The sequence below is a fragment of the Panulirus ornatus genome, chromosome 26, assembly GCF_036320965.1.
Source record: "Panulirus ornatus isolate Po-2019 chromosome 26, ASM3632096v1, whole genome shotgun sequence".
In the NCBI taxonomy this organism is placed as follows: Eukaryota; Metazoa; Arthropoda; class Malacostraca; order Decapoda; family Palinuridae; genus Panulirus; species Panulirus ornatus.
This window is the reverse complement of record NC_092249.1, coordinates 3,494,056-3,508,353: the sequence shown is the minus strand read 5'-3', so window position 1 is coordinate 3,508,353 and position 14,298 is coordinate 3,494,056. Positions and strand designations below refer to the sequence as shown.

Here is a 14,298-nt window from a genome sequence, read left to right as displayed (position 1 = left end):
TAAATAAAGCCTCGGTATTCCCAAATGATTATCACCTTACGTCAGATTTCTGGGGAAAAACACCACAATTATGCAGTCAAAAAGGCCCACGCTGTATCAATGAAGACATGACGTAATGATCAGGTAAATGGCAGACACGATAGTATTTGAACCCTGGCCAACACAACCTCCCTCCCTCACCACTACCTAGATGCTCCTCCTCCCTCACTTACCTCCTCACCACCACCTTGTGCACCTGGTTGCTCCCCCCCCCTCCCTCCCTCACTACCTCCTCTCCAACAACCCCCCCCACCACCACCCCCTCCCCACTCCTTCACCTGGCTGGAACCAGCTTTCTCGACTTTCTCTTCAGGTCCGGAGACGAGTTCTTGCCGTCGCAACCACAAACCTGACTCGTCATAGTTCAAACTCCCACCTCATGCCAACACCCAACCGCATTCACCCCCCTCCTCCTCCCCTCCTTCTCCCCAATCCTCCGTTAGACCTCGGCGAAGAAGAAAAAAAAAAAAGATACATATGCAGCCTTTTGGAGACTTACGAGGCCCGAATATTGTACTGATAACAAAAGGTTTTTGAGAGAGAGAGAGAGAGAGAGAGAGAGAGAGAGAGAGAGAGAGAGAGAGAGAGAGAGAGAGGAGGGGGGAAGGTCTCCCCAGAGCGCTAGACTCAAGATGCGTAAGAATTGGGAGATCGAGGGAGTTGCCGGATAGTATGCAGATGACATGATCTCCCCGGCACACACACACACACACACACACACACACACACAATGTGCCCGCGCGCGCGCGTCACGCTCTATCGGCTCTCAAGGCAACCGAAGCCAACCAAATGAGAAACCACGTTAGAGATCATATCAATAAATCCTTAGAGATCTCAATACGTTCATTCCAGTAGTCCTTGAGAAGTTAACTCTCTAATTCCTTCCAGCAGGACAATAAATGACCAATTAGCGCCTTGCATGACGATAAACAAAGACAATAAATTAAAAGAGTTAATTCAAATTTCTCTCTCTCTCTCTCTCTCTCTCTCTCTCTCTCTCTCTCTCTCTCTGAGTTATCGTATATGAGGTTTGCGAACACACAAATACCAAACCAACACAGGTTACATATTTTCTCAGTGGCCGAATGTATCACTATGAACACGTATATTGAAATATATTCCGATTCTCGGTGATTCAGGCATGAATCGGGGAGACTTCAGTTTCTGAATGATATTCTTCGTTACAGTATATAACTGAAGTGTGACTGATCAATTGCAGTTTCAACTTCAATTGCTCATTACTTGATAGAGGAACTGGGGTATAAGTGCCGTCATTAGGTACGCCTGTTCTACGAATATTCAACAAGAAGAGAGAAATGTCTCATGGAAAACATGATGATACGATGGTACCCTCCTATCTCATGGTAGCGTAAATGGTGTGTGTTGTGTGTGTGTGTGTGTGTGTGTGTGTGTGTGTGTGTGTTGGGAGGAGGTGTTGAAACCTTTCACATCTCGCTTTGTCTGTGGCGGTGGCTGGCGGTGGTGGTGGTGGTGGGAGAAGCAGATCTAGGGAACAGACAAGAACGTAAAGGTGGAATTTTGGAAAATATTCCTATTAGAGAAGGGAGGGAGAGGAACCCATACTTCGAAGCGTCAGAATGAATCGTGAGAGAAATTAAAAAAAAAATAATGTCGAAAGAATTCTGTAAATAATATTACACTGTAACTGCGCTGAGCGAGAATCAGTGGAACAGGTCATGAACGAAGAAAATAGATAGATATGTTTCATCATGACTATCGGACGAGGTTTTGAGGTTATGCAAAAGATGGCACCAGTAATTCGCCGGAGAAGAGCGACGTGTCCAAGTGCAGCAGTTCGTTCTAAACCACGGTAAGGAGTGCAGATGGAAGCAACAATACCGTGGTTTATAGTACGAGGCACAGTAATAATGGCATCATGGAAAAACTGAGAACATTCTGGAACAGATTATCAGACCTGTTATTGAAGTGCTGGGGGGATGAAGAGATTATATCAGGCCAAGTTAATGGCAAGGTGGGACGATGTAATGGAGAGGAAGGAGCTGTCTTCAGACTTGGGTATTGGGAAGAGAAAGGGGACCAGCCGAGGAGAGAGAGAGAGAGAGAGAGAGAGAGAGAGAGAGAGAGAGAGAGAGAGAGAGAGAGAGAGAGAGAGAGAGAGAGAGAGGAGAGAGAGAGAGCATGCCTTAAACAGTCGTGTAACACAGATTTCTGACTGGCAATTGCCCCGTTGAAGACGTCGATATATTCTTTCTTCCCTCCCTCCCTCCTCCTTTTTTTTTTCTCTTTTACATTGCGATTCAAAGCGACGCAGAGTGTGAACGAATGAGGGAGGTTCCTACACAGGTTAAAGAGAGTGATACAGTGTGCAGGAGACCCAAGGAATGTGACTCAAGCAACAGCATTTGACAGTTCGCTGTTAAGAGGTGATAAAATTCGTCTTCCTTTCACCAAAGAGCAGATATGAAGTGATACAAAGAGAACGAAGAAATGTTGGTCCTTGTGGTGCTTTTTCAGTCAGTGGAGCTGTGGGCACAAGACTAATGATACGATCCAAATGATTATGCATCATGATTGCCTGTTTAAGGTCTTAATCATCTCGCTTTCTTACATAAAAGTGTTTCAGAAAACGAAACGAGGCATAATGAACGGAGGTGGTTCTTTACAACTCTATATAAGTTGACTGGTTATTTTGGGCTTTAGGTCTAACGACTACCTGGGTCAATTAGGCCGTCAACGTCAAGTTATAACCACCAATCAAGAACTCTTGAACAACTTCAGGTGTCCAAGATAATTCAAAGACTTTGTTCAAGATGATTCTAAGACATAACAACTCGCTGTATCTTATAGCGAACACTTCTGGAAAATGAGGTTATAGTCGGTAGATTTGAAAGATATTGATCGTAAAATGACAAGGAAATGAGTTCCGAACGATTAACATCTTATAATCATCATCATCAAGATCATGAAAGCAGTGAATTAAGTAGATATGGGAACGGGTTGATGATGAGAGGCGAAATGGTTGAAACGAGACGAAGGATGACGTGAATCACGACCTTACGGTCCATGATCACGACGGTACGACCCTTGATCACGACGGTACGACCCTTGATCACGAAGGTACGACCCTTGATCACGACGGTACTACCCTTGATCACGAAGGTACGACCCTTGATCACGAAGGTACGGTCCTTGATCACGAAGGTATGACCCTTGATCACGACGGTACGACCCTTGATCACGACGGTACGACCCTTGATCACGACGGTACGACCCTTGATCACGAAGGTACTGTCCTTGATCACGAAGGTACGACCCTTGATCACGACGGTACGACCCTTGAATATGATACCATGACCACTAAGGGTCACTGAGGGTCAGGTCAAAGGTTACACCATCATACCTAAAAGGTGTACCTATGTGTTCAATAGATTCCTTTGGACTAAGAAACTTCAAGATGAGACTATACTCCTTTCCGTCCATTGATGATGATACAGCTCTGCCGAAGGCGACTTCTCGCACGCGGGCGGGGTCCGGTAACACCCAAAAGCGTATACGTGGGTGTATTTGTGTAATCACAGTTTTCGTACTGTATGGGGAGGGGGTTTACACTCGTGTGTGTGTGTATGTGTGTGTGTGTCTGTCTGTCTGTCTGTGTGTGTGTGTGTGTGTGTGTGTGTGTGTGTGTGTGTGTCGACGTATATAGAGAAATACGCACCCACCCACCAACCCATCCACCCACATACACCCACACACACACACACACACACACACACGAAATGGAGGCAATAATCACAAAAGCAATATGATAAGGAAAATGCTGAATCACTCAACCTTCAAATGTCAAAGTTGACTTCTAAATATAAATGGCGATAACATGACAATGTGTATTGACCATCTGGTATGTAACAGTACTGACACGGTCGACATATCAGTGTCTGTTTATATACATATACACATTAGCTAGCAATATAAAGACTGTCAAAGTACAAATGTATTTACAATACCCTTGTTTGCAATGAAGGCAATGGTACGCTTGAGTATTTGTATGTGATGAATATTCCATAATGCGATGAAGAAAACTGTATGTCAGTGTATACGTATGCAATAAACACTCCGGCTTGCAGCGCAGCAGAAAACGGCATGTCAGTATGTATGTATTTGATACATGTGCCAACTTGCTATGAAGAAAACGTCAGGTAGAGTGTATGCATATACATAAACACATGCTTGTCATGAAGAAAACGGCATGCTGCAATAGACGCAGTAAAACTTGATTATAAAAAAGAAAATTGCGTCTTAGAACTTCCGTTACCTAACTGCGAAAAATATAGCTAGTAATGAAGTGTGAAAAATATCAAAAACTAACGAAAAATATCACGGTTTAAGTACAAGTAACTTGTTCCTGCCCTTGCAAAAAATGACATGCAAATAGTGCAGGTTGCAACCCCTTCCCTTCTCCCCCTCCCCCTTCCCCTCCCCCTTTTTTTGAGTACGATGATTTTTAAGTCTGGTGTACGACGACTTAACCCTCTGAGTACGACAAAGATTCTTGCACCGCTTCTGTACGATGGTTTAAACCCTTTGGGCGAGGGGGAGGGATTAAAACCATGTCAAAGCCACATATCATGAAGCGAAATTCAACCACGAATACCAACTGGAATCAGACCAATAAATCATATATATATATATATATATATATATATATATATATATATATATATATATATATATATATATAGGGGCGATCATGGCCTAGCGGTAGCGCTCCCGCCTGTTGCACAGGGGTCCCGGATTCGATCCTAGCTGTTGGAGGTTTGTATGTTCTATGAAGGTGCGCGTTCCTAAGCACTTTGTTCATATATATATATATATATATATATATATATATATATATATATATATATATATATATATATATATATATATATATATATATATATATATAATGTTAAAGGTCGTGGCTGATCAGTTCTTAATAATCTATGAAACTGACTGAATGAGAAATATATGCTCCCTCATCTGACCTATGTCAACATAGATATTGCTAAATTCAGCAAATGGTTATCATGGCATTATACAAAGAAAAAAAAAACTTCAGAAATACAACTAAATAAATTATGATGAGTATTGTTGTGTTCATCATCACAAATTCTTGCACGTCACTTTAAAAGCGCAAATGTGACACTTACATACTAAAATCTTTGAGCACTTGGTAGTATGACGGCGGTGCACTTCAGCTCTTAAGTGTGAGGCGTGACGTCAGTCCTTAATATAAAGATCAACATCGTGTCAGTGTGAGACAAGGTCAGGCACCAACCCGCGCGCCTCACTCAAAAGAGGGGGGAGGGGTTGGTGACTGTCACCCAGTGTTTTTCTATTGGTGAACACATGTTTAATATTTCCATGATATAATCTGCATAAAAAAGGAGTTTAATACCATATATATATATATATATATATATATATATATATATATATATATATATATATATATATATATATATATATATGAGTCCACGTGGACTCATAGGAATGTACTTGATCACGCGCAAAATTGTAATCCTTTCCAATATATATATATATATATATATATATATATATATATATATATATATATATATATATATATATATATATATATACACACGAGTTTTAGGTATATAATACTAGGTTGTGTATATAATTTGAATGATAAGGAGTTAGCCTGTTCGATTATCTGGGATTAAAACCAGATCAGAATAGGGGATAATTCTATTGGTTTAAAGCGGAAAAAAATGAGCTTCGAAAAAAATAAAAAAAAAAAACAAACCCTCCCAAATCGCAATATTATCACAACCTGGGGAAGAATTCCTCGAGAAGGAAGAGAGAGGGAGTGAGGGAGGGAAGTGAGGGAAATGATACGGATAGATATATACGCGAGTGACACACACAACCTGGGGAAGAATTCCTCGAGAAGGAAGAGAGAGGGAGTGAGGGAGGGAAGTGAGGGAAATGATACGGATAGATATATACGCGAGTGACACACACACACACACACACACACACAGTCACCTTCTAGCGTCCTTTGGTCGGTCACCTGAGGCAGCTATGGGGTGGGGGGGTGTGTTTGGATGGATGGCAATCGACCATCCTCAAACCGCCAATCGCCATGCTGGAAGAAATGGTTCCTATACACTAATAATTATTGCCGCCGTCCAATCTTTCCGGGAAGTGATGTTTACCTTACGTAAATCGACCCTCACAGCGAAATGGATACGTAGGGGTGAACGCCAGTGCCCATTACGAAGGAGGGGGGGCGGGGGTTGTTTGCTGCGAGTGCGTGTGTGTGTGTGTGTAGGTCATGGTTCCGCCATCTTGGTGTGGAGGGAATAGTAGCACATTAGTACACACACACACACACACACACACACAGCACTTGCGACACCCTCCAAACACTTCGGGAAGAAGGTACTGCACCCATGTTCGCCACCGTCATTTCCCATCGACTTGATATCCCTTGTCCCCAAGGACGCAGTTCAACACCACAGGGCAAACTCCTCGAACCTATCCCGGCTCGCACAGACCGCTAGGGATAGCAGAACCCATCCCAACCACTTGTGAACATCAGTAAATCACTATACTGCCAACACAACGCTTGTGTACAGACTTATCTGTTAAACGAACATTTCTCTCGCTACAGCACCTATTGTATGTACACGTTTTCTGTATATACTTTCAGTTTCTGGCTCCAGGTTGATACAAGAAACAGTTTCTTATTGTATATTATTATTATTATTATTATTATTATTATCATTATTATTATTATTATCATTATTATCACTATTCATCGTTCACACAGACGCACACACAAAAGGACACATCCGAATCCGTAAAACCTCTCTCTCTCTTGTCTCGCTTTCTCTTCTATTCGCCTCCGCTTCTCTCTCTCTCTCTCTCTCTCTCTCTCTCTCTCTCTCTCTCTCTCTCTCTCTCTCTCTCCCATGACGTCAATCTTCCAACGAACTCTTGGGTTTTCCTTACCCATTTCGCTTTACCTTACCGTCTCTCTCGACCCCTTTACCTTCCTTACCCTATAACCTTCCCCCTTACCTTTACTTTTACCTAGTCACCTTTCCATCTCACTTTCCCGTGTTCCCTTCTCTTACCTTATCTTCCTCTAGTGACCTCCCTTACCCTACAGTCATCCGCTTACCTCCCTTACCCTACAGTCATCCGCTTACCTCCCTTACCCTACAGTCATCCACTCACCTCCCTTACCTACTATGATCCTCCCTTGCCCTACCTTCATCCGCGCATCTCCCTTACCTTAGGTCGTGTGACCTCCCTTACCCATCCCTCCCCTTCTCTTTAAAGTCCTCGCTCCTTCACTACATCCTTACCTTGCTCCCTCACACTGGCCTCCCTCCCTCTATCTCCCACAGTTGGGTCTCAAGATTAGAGACGTTATTAAAATTTAACCATAAATTGCAACGTCTTCCATTCACAAGCCGGCTTCTGATCCTTATAATGTAAACATGAATATCGCTCTTACGTCACGTATGAATAGGGGTGAAATTGACGAGCCGAAGCACTTCACTTTAATCTCTCTTGATGACGCTCAAGGTGAGGGCGAATGTGGCTAGGCTGGGTCCAGGGATAGTGGTGTTGGCACGACGGTGGTCGGTGGTGGCAGGGGTGGTGGCAGGGGGGGTGGTTTTGTTGGCAGGGTGGTGAGTCGCGGGGTTAGAAGGGTGGTAGGTGGTTTTGTTGGTAGAGTGGTGGGATTTTTTTGTTGGCAGGGTGGTAGAAGGTGCTGTTGGTAGGGTGGTGGGTTTTGTTGGCACGGTGATCATGAATGGTGTTGTTGGCAGGGTGGTACGTTGTGTCGTTGGCAGTGTGGTGTTGTTGGAAAGCTGGGTTCAGGAACCGTGTTGTTGGCAGGGTGGAATACGATGTAGTTGGCAGGAAGGTGGTTTGTGTTGTTGGCAGGGTATTAGACAGTTACTAAGGGCGACGGGTGATGTACAGGTGAGGGAAGCTACGGGTAGGAAGGGTTGGGGGGTGTGTTGTCAAGGAGGGTGGTGGTGTTGGCAGGGAAGTGAATTGCTGGCATTCTAGAAGGTGGTGGTGGTGGTGTTGGCAGGGAAGTGAAATGCTGGCATTCTAGAAGGTGGTGGTGGTGGTGTTGGCAGGGAAGTGAAATGCTGGCATTGTAGAAGGTGGCGTTAGCGGCGTGGAGGCTGGTGATAAGTGTTGGCAGCGTGGAAGAATGTTGGCAGTGAAGAATAATGATGAGGCTGCTGGTGGCAACATGGAGGGTGGCTGTAGCGTTGGCAGCGTGGAAGGTGGTGGTGTTGTTGGCACTGAGAACACAATAATGACCTGCCAACAGTAACCACACTGACACCACCTGTCGTCTGCTGTCAAACAAAGGTCAGACTAAGGCAAGGTTGTCAGACAATACATCTTTGACCCACACGGTTCGACCCTTGATTGAGCAAGACGGTACGAACCCCTTAAAGCACACCGGTTCGAAACCCCTTTTAAACACACCCATACGACCCCCAAATACGATGACGTAGTCCCTAACAAGACACTTAAAGGCCAATCAGAACGTGAAGTAAACTGTCCACTGATATGACTGGGCCATGAAACCTTTCTGAACCAAACTAGCCAGCTTCGGGAACAAGACGCGAGGAGTCATTATAATAATAATAATAATAATAATAATAATAATAATAATAATAATAATAATAATAATAAACAATCTTGACCACATAATAATAGAATAAATAATAATAATAATAGTAATAATAATAATAATAATGATAATAATAATAATAATGATAATAATAATAATAATAATAATAATAATAATAATAAAACAATCTTGACCACATAATAATAATAATAATAATAATAATAATAATAATAATAATAATAATAATAAAACAATCTTGACCACATAATAATGATAATAATACCAACAACAACAATAATAGTAATAATAATAATAATAATAATAATAATAATAATAATAATAATAATAATAATAAAACAATCTTGACCACATAATAATAATGATAAAAATAATAATAATAATAATAATAATAATAATAATAATAATAATAATAAAACAATCTTGACCACATAAAGCAAATATTGTCCAATACAAGCCATGGCGTTCAGGGATATTTAAGAGCGCTCATTTTTCAGTTGTTTTCAATAGATACGAAAATAATGTTGGGTGCTCAGATTTTCCACTCTGTGCTTCGCCTCCTCTCCCTTTATTCCAAGTTTTCCAAAACAAATACTTTATTTCCCACTCCCCAGTAAAGATGTCGGCCCATGAGAGACAGCCCCAGCGCCAACACTAGCTTGCTACGGCTCCTCCACCACATCTCCAACAATACTATGGAAAGGTTGGAGAAAACACAGATCCGATTTACGGAGATGCGAGTCAAAAACAGATGCGTCAAACTGACCAAAACTAATTACCTTAAAATCACAAAGTAATTCATGATTAGAAATATGAGACGATGGGATTCAAATAAAGTAATTCATGAGTAAAGATGAGATGATGGGACTCAAATGAGTGAAATTCATGGGTAAAGATAACACGAAATAATGGGATCAAATTGGTTAGGAACCTAAGGTAAGTTATGAGTAAAGATAACACGAAATAATGGATCAAATAGGTTAGGATCTTAAGGTAATTCATAAGTAAAGATAACACGAAATAATGGATCAAATAGGTTTGGATCTTAAGGTAATTCATGAGTAAAGATAACACGAAATAATGGATCAAATAGGTTAGGAGCTTAATGTGATTTACGAGTTAAAGATAACACGAAACGATAGGAATGGAAATCAGATCCTGAGAGTAATTTATGAGTAAAGATAACACGCATAACAAATTGGTAAGAGGATCACAAACTGGTATTTAGGACACCACGAACTGCCTCAATGATCTATCCTAGTTGTCAGACGGAGGCGTTGTTAATAACTTGAGCCACAATGAGCGTTATTTAAAGTAAATAAGACACTGCAAAGACGCTGATTTTTCCTTGTTTTATAAAGGGTTCGAAATCAGAGGACCAGCGTCTATGCTCTGTCCTTCAGGTCTTGACGTACGACGATTAGAAGACCCATACGATAAATTCCGGACCCCCGGACAGTCGGGATGGTCACGGACGCGCGCTGTGGCACGGTCGGGAACACCTCCGGTTTTCTATAACCCCCTCCGGCCAGCGATGATAAAGAAGGAGGCGTCAAGGATTGAATATGAAGTCTGGGATGTCCCATTGAAGTATATCCCCCGCCCCCCCCCATGGCCATTCATCCGAAATCTCCCAGCGCTGGGAGCTCTTAGCGCTGGGAGATAGAAGATTGGACGGTGGTGGGGGGGTGGGTTAGGTAGGGAGGATGTTGTGGGGGGGTTTGGGGAAGGGGATGGACGGGTTAGGTGGTAAAGGAGGCGACGTGCGTACAACCTCGTCTTCTCTACCTCACTGAAAGGCTGGCCTGGGCGCTGGGGCCCTATATATCAACGGATTAGCATCGTATGGATATATTCACAAAGGATTATAGTGACTTATGATGACTTAGAGTGACTTATGTCCCTACACCCGACTAGAGGCGAGGTTGATCCTAGATCCCTCCCGAACGACGGCCACTACCACCAACCCATCTTCGATATTGAGCTTTCAGACAGTTTTACGCGGAGAATTACGCAATACGCCGCCGTGGTGAGACGCAGGCTTGGAAGTGCTCATAGCCCTTACCACAAGTCTCGGCAACATTTTCTTAGCGGCTCCACCGCCTCCTTAAAACCAGATAATTAAAGCGACCGCTAACTTTGCAACCACCTTCTCCGCTAGTTTACCGCTTTCATAAAAAGAACTTAAGGAATTAGCAAATGTTCAACGCGATGAAGAAGGCCTGGCATTACACTTGCCACGCGAGAATGAGCACTTTGTCGACTGTGAAACGCAAGTCGCAAATTAACGAAAAAAAAAGAAAAAGAGCATAACATAAAATAGTGACGATAATAATAATAACAACAACAACGGACCTTATGATTTTCTTAATTACATCTTAAGCTTTAGGAACGCCAGTGTTAATTTGCTTTAACTCCCTAACGCCCTGGAGAGGTATATGAACCTCTGGGTTATGATATTGCACCAATATATCGCAAAGATAGGATTAAACGCCATTTATCAAAACTCAACAACAAAACAACGCTCTCATTAGAATCTGGATAGAGGTTGGGTGGGTGGGGATGATACATAAATTGCGCTAAGCCATTGTAAATCCACGCGGTGCCAATTAACCAATACCACTAAACAAGGGAATCAGAAACGAGCAGAGGAGGAGGAGGAGGAGGAGGAGGAGGAGGGAAAAAAAGATATATTTAATTTTCCAAAAGAAGGAACAGAGAAGAGGTCCAGGTGAGGATATTCCCTCAAAGGCCCAGTCCTCTGTTCTTAACGCTACCTCGCTATCGCGGGAAATAGCGAATAGTATGAAATATATATATATATATATATATATATATATATATATATATATATATATATATATATATATATATAAGGAATCTGCTTTTCCAGTGGTGGTGATTCTGATGAGTGCTGGTGTGACGACCAGCGAAGCCGTTCAGCGCTGGCCAGAGAGAGAGAGAGAGAGAGAGAGAGAGAGAGAGAGAGAGAGAGAGAGAGAGAGAGAGAGAGAGAGAGAGAGAGAGAGAGATAATGAGGAGCTTCTTAATCCAAACAGCTCCAGCCCGCTACGAAGGATTACCTCCAGTATTCTTATGGTAATGACACACACACACACACACACACACACACACACACACACACACACACACACACACACACACGGAGGCAGCGGGAGGGGTCTGTATACAGACCCAAGAGCAGAGACGCACGGTACATATACACAGGAGGATAGACCAGGGGGACCACACGAACGCAAGGAGGCTAGACCAGGGGATCACACGAACGCAAGGAGGATAGACCAGGGGGACCACACGAACGCAAGGAGGATAGACCATAGTACCACACGAACGCAAGGAGGATAGACCAGGGGATCACACGAACGCAAGGAGGATAGACCATAGTACCACACGAATACAAGGACGATAGACCAGGGTACCACACGAAAGTAAGGACGAGAGACCAGGGTACAACACGAACGTACGACAACTCTCCCCGTAACACACGAAAATAGTAATAGCACGGCATTACGAACGAGACCGCATATCCTCAAGGGATGAAACGTAGCGGTGGGTACACTACTGCTAGAAAAGATGACATGACATTTGCTGAATAACCTGAAGCAAAACCAACGCTAAATTAACCTGCATTTGAAATTAACCTGAACATGAATTAGAAAAACTTCGAAGCGAAACAACTGAAAACCAATCGAAGGAAAGAGAAAAATTATGACGGTAAACAACGCATTAATGTACGAATACCCTCCCCCCAAAAAAAATCATAACACGAAAACTGATAAATAATAATAACTGAAGTAAAGAAATGATGAAAAAGTGGTTGAAGCGAATATGCGAGATACGTAAAGATAAAAATAATGACAGAACTGGAAAGATGGCTAGAAAATGAATGGAAAGATAGTTAGAAAATGAACACTATAGAATGAGAATATATACAGAGGGGGAAGATGACACTGACATCATAACTCAGTGAGTGTTGAAAAGACCAAAAGAATAAGAATGATAAGAAGATAAGGTAAGATAAGGTGCAGGTAAGGGAAAATATATTTAAGAAGAAAAAACGTGAAGTGCGCTTGATAGAATACGGGAAGAGGAGGGATTCACGGAAGGGAGAGACGTGGAACGAACCGGTGAAATGAAGAAATATGAAGAGGAACTTTAAGAAATACGCAGAAAGAACGAAGAAGAAGAAGAAGAAGAAGAAGAGGCATAGAATTTCACAGAAGGAGACATGTAAACCAGAAGAAGAAGAAGGAGTTGGGGAAGGGTTGGGGAAGGAAGCAAGAAACAAGAACACAGAACAGAAACTGTGGCAGAGATTAAGACTCAGGGAATAACACGAAGGGGAGGCCGCACTGGGGGGGTGAAAATGCCCTCATGGTACAGCCATCCAGCAACCAGATCCGAAATATTAATGGATTTAGGCCGGGGATGGTTGAGGAATACATGGTGCCATTGGGACAAGAGTGAAGGCCGGATGTTGGGAGACTTTGGATGGCCGTGTGTGTGTGTGTGTGTGTGTGTGTGTGTGTGTGTGTGTGTGTGTGTGTGTGGTGGTGGTTTGCAACAATGAGGTACAGCGGAGACGAGAAAAGCAAAGGGAGAGCAAACCGGAGGACGAATGGCGATGGCTGTAACTAGGAGAGAGAGAGAGAGAGAGAGAGAGAGTGTGTAGGGGGTTGGTCAATGGGGAAGGAGATGGGATAAGGAATGGAGAAACTGGGATGATAAATGGGGAAGGATAATAAATATGTACACTTACGACAAATGACTGTTTATGGTTCACATTGACAAGTTGCAAGTGATGGTACGTGGGTAAAGTAACGGTAACCAATAAATGATTTCGTTTAACTGGTTAACTGGGAAGAAATAAATGGGACAGGTAACTGCTAATGGGACAGATGATACCAGAAATAGGATAAGTAATGATAAGAATGATAAGAAGACTATGATGAATGGGAACATGGCCTGGGAAACACAAGACATAAAGTGAGAATAAATAGCATACGAAACTAAGAGATGGAACACAAGTTGCATTCACATCAGATTACATTTAATGATAACATCATATCATTCAACAGCGAAAATCACATCATATATATATATATATATATATATATATATATATATATATATATATATATATATATATATATATATATATATATCCCTTGATGATGTGATTATTACACGAAAGTGCACTTGGGAACTTATCGTGTTTCATTTCCCCGTGGACTCATAGGACTATATATATATATATATATATATATATATAACATCAGTATAAGTGGGACTATTGAAGCCAGTTACAACGGCCCTTAAAATACGAGGCCACTATAATCAATAAGAGTGTTTACAACGCCTGGTTATGAATGGAAAGATGAACAGCAGACCAGGGGAAATGGAATCTGGCAATAACCATTGGCGACAAGAGAGCGGAGAAAGATGACACCAATAACTATAAAAAGAGATGAATGGCCAACCACATGAAGGATAACACGCCCACCTAGAAAAGCAACAAAACAAACAAAATAAACACAGAACAATTACTTTTTCTTATA

The 14,298-nt window shown here is 42.2% G+C and overlaps 1 protein-coding gene across 7 annotated transcripts in view; it reads right to left on the bottom strand.

Moving 5' to 3' along the window:
- Window positions 1-14,298, bottom strand: part of LOC139757403 (homeobox protein PKNOX1-like) — a 546,893-nt gene that overhangs the window by 136,511 nt on the left and 396,084 nt on the right. The window lies entirely within an intron of this gene.